The following is a 6455-nucleotide window of genomic DNA, read 5'->3' as shown; positions in this document are numbered from 1 at the left end:
CAGGGCGTGGTGGTGTGCGCCTGTAGTCCCAGCTATTTGGGAGGCTGAGGCAGGAGAATCACTTGAACCTGGGAGGCAGAGGTTTCAGTGAGCTAAGATCACACCACTGCACTCCAGCCTGGGTGACAGAGTGACTCTGTCTCAAAAAACAAAACAAAACAACAACAAAAAAACTGGAGATGATGTGAACAGACAGCATACCAAGGAAGGTATATAAATGATAAGTTAGCAAACAAAATATGCTCAATATCATTGGTCATTAGAGAAATGCAAATTTAAACCACAATGACTTACCTGGCAGGGGAGATACCATGATCACGTAGGTGGTTTTCCCAGGGTGAGGCGCATCCTTTGCACTCCAGGTGTGCTGACCCTTGCAATTTCCCTAAACGTGGGAAAAACTCAACTGCATTGTTTGTGGTAGTAGGGGACAGCATTTGCGCTTTCTCCTGTGTCAACTTTCTTTTTTTTCTTTTCTTTTCTTTTTTTTTTTTTTTTTTTTTTTTGAGATGGAGACTTGTCCTGTCGCCCAGGGTGGAATGCAGTGGTGCGATCTCGGCTCACTGCCACCTCCACCTCCCAGATTCAAGCGATTCTCCTGCCTCAATCTCCTGAGTAGCTGGGATTACAGGTGCACACCACCACACCTGGCTAATTTTTTGTATCTTTAGTAGAGACGGGGTTTCACCACACTGGCCAGGCTGGTCTCGAACTCCCAACCTCGTGATCCAGCTGCCTCAGCCTCCCAAAGTCTAGGATTACAGGCGTGAGCCACCATGCCTGGCTTACTGTGTCAAATTTGTTTTTTTAAAAAAGAAAAAGAACACAATGAAATACCACTTACTTGCCTATTAGAATGACTAAAATTAAAAAGACTGACTATACTGAGTGTTGGCTATGAAGGAGAAACTAGAGCTCTTATACTCTGTTGGTGAGAATATAAAGTGGTACATTTTAGAAAAACATTTTGGCAGTTTCTGAAAAAATTAAGCACATACTACCCCATGACTCAGCATTTCACTTCTAGGTATAGTTCCAAAGAAATGAAAGCATAGGTCCAAACAAGGACTTCTACAAAAATATTCATAGTAGTTTTATTTGTGATGGCACAAAACTGGAAACAACCCAATGTCCATAAATAGGTTAAGGGATAAACAAATCACAGGAATACTTTTCACAATTTAAAAGCAATGATGCCGGGCACAGTGGCTCATGCCTGTAATGCTAGCACTTTGGGAGGCCCAGGCGGGCGGATCACTTGAGCCCAGGAGTTCGAGACCAGCCTGGGCAATATGGCAAACCCCATCTCTACTAAAAATACAAAAATTAGCTGGGCATGGTGGTGGGTGCTGGTAATCTCAGCTACTCGGGAGGCTGAGGCATAAGAATCGCTTCAGCCCAGGAGGCAGAGGTTGCAGTGAGCTGAGATTGTGCCACTGTACTCTACCCTGGGTGACAGAGTGAAACTGTCTAAAACATAAATAAATAAAAGTAATGAACTGTTGATACATACACAGCATGGGAGGATCGCGAAATAATGATGCTGAAAGAAGCAGATTCCCCCCTCAAAAAAAATAGTATGCATTGTACAATCCAATTCATATAAAATCCTAGAAAATGCAAAATAATCTACAGTGACAAAAGGCAGGTGAGTGGTTGCTTAGAGATAGGGCTGGGCAGGGGGTGGACGAAGGATTACAAACAGTCAAGAGGAGGCTGCGCATGGTGGTTCATGCCTGTGATTCCAGCAGTTTGGGAGGTAGAGGCAGGAGGCTTGTTTGAGGCCAGCAGTTTGAGACCACCCTAAGCAACATAGTGAGACCCCTCTCTATGAAAAGTAGAACAATTAGCTGGGTGTGGTGGTGCACGCCTGTGGTCCCAGCTATTTGGGAGGCTGTGGTTGGAGGATCACTTGAGCTTGGGAGTTTGAGGCTCAATGAGCTTTAATTGCACCACTGCACTCCAGCCCGATAGAGGGAGCAAGACCGTCTCAAAAAAAGAAAAAAAAAAAGAAGTCAAGAGGAAACTTTTGAAGGTAATGGATATGTTCATTATCTTCATTGTGGTTACAGTTTCATGGGTATACACATACGTCAAAACTTATCAAATTGTACTATTTATTTATTTATTTATTTATTTATTTATTGAGACAGAGTCTGACTCTGTTCATGCTGGAGTACAGTGGCACGATCTTGGCTCACTGCAACCTCCGCCTCCCAGGTTCAAGTGATTCTCCTGCCTCAGCCTCCTGAATAGCTGGGTTCACAGGTGCACACCACAACGCTCAGCTAATTTTTGTATTTTTTTTTTTAATAGAGATGGGGATTTCACCATGTTGGCCAGGCTGGTCTTGAACTCCTGACCACAGGTGATCTGCCCGCCTCGGCCTCCCAAAGTGCTGGAATTACAGGCATGAGCCACCGCACCTGGCCAAATTGTATACTTTAAATATGTGTAGCTTATTATTCACGTTGTGAATTAATACTATCAGTAGGTAGAGACTGGGCATGAAGAAAACTGGTATCCCCTTGTAAGGTCATTATATACTTCAATTGGCATATAATTTGAAGGTGCAGGATACTTGCAGTTATCTGATTCCTTTTTAAGTTGTCATTTGAATTCTTGAGGTTTCCAGACTTTCCCAATCAATGTCCTAGATTTCACAGAAAAGACTTGGAAATAGTATGAATTTAACTTATTTGTTAATTATGCCTTTGATTTTCAGCTGCAGCAGCCCTGTGGTTCGAGGGGTAAGAAATTCTCATACAGCAGGCATGCGAAGTACTTGGTGCTCTGTGTCTTGAGCCAAGCATTTAACGACCTGAGCTTTTCTTTCTTTTTTTTTGAGATGGAGTCTCACTCTGTTGCCAGGCTGGAGTGCGGTGGTGTGATCTTGGCTCACTGCAACCTCTTCCTCCCGGTTTCAAGCGATTCTCCTGCCTCAGCCTCCCAAGTAGCTGGGACTACAGGTACGCGCCACCACGCCCAGCTAATTTTTGTATTTTTAGTACAGACGGGGTTTCGCCATGTTGGCCAGGCTGGTCTTGATCTCTTGATCTTGTGATCCGCCCCCCTAGGCCTTCCAAAGTACTGAGATTACAGGTGTGAGCCACCGTGCCTGGCCAGAGCTTTTCATTTTCTTTAAACTCTCCAGGGTAGTTAAAAGCATCAGCTGCTCCTCAAAAGATATTTATTAATTGCAAAGAGAAAAGTAGTTATTTTGCAGTGGAGGAACCCAGAGCAAACACTGCCTTAACCAAGCACTCAAGGTTAAAATCACCAGTTTAAAGGCCAGGCGTGGTGGTGGATGCCTGTGGTCCCTGCTATTTAGGAGGCTGAGGTGGGAGGATTGCCTGAGCCTGGGAGGTCGAGGCTGCAGTGAGCCTAGATTGTGCCACTGCACTCCAGCTTGGGCAACAGAGTAAGACCCTATCTCAAAAAAAAAAAAAAAAAAAAGTTTGTTAAGTCACTAAGTTTGTGGTAATTTGTTACAGCCAACCTTATGGTTTACAGTGTGGCCCAGACTGAGAAAAGATTCTCCAGCCAAACCAGGCTGTAGTCTAAGCAATCCTCTTCTTGGCTCTTATTACTCCGTGGAGCCAATGACACCAGTTGGAGAAACTGTATGGAGCCTAGGGAAAGGGTGTATCGGAGAATTGGAGCACCTGCCCTGTGTTTTGTTGGTTTTATTTGGTTTTGGTGGGTTTTTTTTGTTTTCTTTTTTTTTTTCTTTCTTCTTCTTTTTTTTTTCTGAGAGAGAGTCTCGCTCTGTTGCCCAGGCTGGAGTGCAGTGGCATGATCTCGGCTCACTGCAACCTCCGCCTCCTGGGTTCAAGCGATTCTCCTGCCTCAGCCTCCTGAGTAGCTGAGATTACAGGTGCCTGCCACCATGCCCAGCTAATTTTTGTATTTTAGTAGAGACGAGGTTTCACCATGTTGGTCAGGCTGGTTTCGAACTCCTGACCTCAAATGATCTTCCTGCCTCAGCCTCCCAAAGTGCTGGAATTACAGGTGTGAGCAACCGTGCCCGGCCTGTTTTGTTTGTTTGTTTGTTTGTTTTGTTTTTTGTTTTTGAGACAAGATTTCACTCTGTCACCCAGGCTGGAGTGCAGTGGCACATCATAGTTCACTGTAGCCTCAACCTCCTGGGCTCCAGCAATCCTCCAGCTCAAACCTCCTGAGTGGCTGGGACTCCGTGTACATGCCGCCATACCTGGTTAATCTTTAAATTTTTTGTGGAGATGAGTTCTCACTATGTTGCTCAGGCTGGTCTTGAATGCCTGCCTCCCACCTTGTCCTTCCAAAGTGCTAGGATTCTAGGTGTGAATCATTGTGACTGGCCTCCCTGTCTTTTTTTTTTTTAGTTAACCTTTTTTTTTTTTTTGAGACAGAGTCTCACTCTGTTAACCAGACTGGAGTTCAGTGGCTCAATCTCAGCTTGCTGCAACCTCTGCTTCCTGGGTTCAAGCGATTCTCCTGCCTCAGCCTCCCAAGTAGCTGGGATTACAGGCGCCCACCACCACACCCGGCTAATTTTTGTATTTTAGTTCAGACACAGTTTCACCATGTTGATCAGGCTGGTCTTGAACTCCTGACCTCAAGTGATCCACCTGCCTCGGCCTCACAAACTGCTGGGATTACAGGCGTGAGCCGCCACACCTGGCTGTTGAACTTTTTATTTTGGGATAATTGTGGATGTACATGCAGTTCAAAGAAATAATACAGAGAGATCCTTTACCCGGTTTTCCCCATTGATAATATCTTGCAAAACTATAGTACAATATTGGCTGGGCGCGGTGGCTCACACTGTAATCCCAGAGCTTCGAGAGGCCGAGGCTGGGCGCGGTGGCCACGCCTGTAATCCAGCCCTTTGAGAGGCTGAGGCCGGGCGTGGTGGCTCAGGCCTGTAATCCAGTTCTTTGAGAGGCTGAGGCCGGGTGCGGTGCCACGCCTGTAATCCCAGCGCTCTGAGAGGCCGAGGCCGGGCGCAGTGGCTCAGGCCTGTAATCCCAGTGCTTTAAGAGGCCAAGGTGGGTGGATCATGAGGTCGAGAGATCGAGACCAGCCTGGCCAACATGGTGAAACCCCATCTGTACTAAAAATACAAAATTTAGCGGGGCGTAGTGGCGCGTGCCTGTAGTCCCGGCTACTCATGAGGCTGAGGCAGGAGAATTGCTTGAACCCAGGAGGCGGAGGCTGCAGTGAGAGGAGATCGCACCACTGCACTCCAAGCCTGGGCGACAGAGCGAGACGCTGTCTCAAAAACAAAACAAAACAAAAATCTATAGTACAATATCACTACCAGGATATTGACATTGACACAGTCAAGATACAGAACACTACTATCACTTCAAGATCCCCCATTATGGTCATACTCTCTTTCCCCATTCCCCTCTCCTTCCCCACATCCTCAACCCCTGGCAATCACTAATCAGTTTTCCATTTCTATAACTTTGTCATTTCAAGAATATTATATAAAAGGAATCATAGGCTAGGTGTGGTGGCTCACGCCTGTAATCCCAGCACTTTGGGAGGCCGAGGTGGGTGGATCACCTGAGGTCAGGAGTTCAAGACAAGCCTGGCCCACATGGAGAAACCCCATCTGTACTAAAAATACAAAAATTAGCCCGGCGTGGTGGCATGTACCTGTAGTCCCAGCTATTAAGGAGGCCAAGGCAGGAGAATCACTTGAATCTGGGAGGTGGAGGTTGCAGTGAGCCAAAGCCAAGATCGAGCCACTACACTCCAGCCTCAGCAACAGAGCAAGACTCTGTCTCAAGAAAAAAAAGGAATCGTACAGTATACGACATTTTGGGATCGGCCTTTTTCACTCAGCAGCATCTCCTGCAGGTTCATTTAAGTTGTTCTGTGTGTCAGAAATTCATTCGGTTTTTTTCTTTTTTTTTGAGACGGAGTCTCGCTCTGTCGCCCAGGCTGGAGTGCAGTGGTGCCATCTCGGCTCACTGCAATCTCTGTCTTCCAGATTCAAGTATTCTCCTGCCTCAGCCTCCTGAGTAGCTGGGATTACAGGCAGGCACCACCACGCCCGGCTAAGTTTTGTCTTTTTATTTATTTATTTTTATTTTATTTTATTTTTTGAGAAGGAGTTTCACTCTTGTTGCCCAGGCTGGAGTGCAATGGTGCGATCTCGGCTCACCGCAACATCCACCTCCCGGATTCAAGTGATTCTCCTGCCTCAACCTTCTGAGTAGCTGGGATTACAGGCATGCACCACCGTGCCCGGCTAATTTTGTATTTTTAGTAGAAACAGGGTTTCTCCATGTTGGTCAGGCTGGTCTTGAACTCCTGACCTCAGGTGATCCACCTGCTTCGGCCTCCCGAAGTGCTGGGATTACATGTGTGAGCCGCCGCGCCCAACCTAAGTTTTGCATTTTTAGTAGAAATGAGGTTTCACCATGTTAGCCAGGCTGGTCTCGAAATCCTGACCTCAGGTA

At 46.4% G+C, this 6455-nt stretch overlaps 1 non-coding gene across 1 annotated transcript; it reads left to right on the top strand.

Annotated features, from left to right (window-relative positions):
• Positions 1 to 286: 286 nt before the first annotated feature.
• Positions 287 to 452, top strand: LOC129009199 (U1 spliceosomal RNA). Its single transcript, XR_008492721.1, has one exon. It is a non-coding gene; the product is annotated as a U1 spliceosomal RNA (small nuclear RNA).
• Positions 453 to 6455: the final 6003 nt, after the last annotated feature.

The sequence above is a fragment of the Pongo pygmaeus genome, chromosome 9 (assembly GCF_028885625.2).
Source record: "Pongo pygmaeus isolate AG05252 chromosome 9, NHGRI_mPonPyg2-v2.0_pri, whole genome shotgun sequence".
Lineage (NCBI taxonomy): Eukaryota > Metazoa > Chordata > Mammalia > Primates > Hominidae > Pongo > Pongo pygmaeus.
Note: the sequence above shows the minus strand (reverse complement) of the source record. Positions and strands in the feature narration are given on the sequence as shown.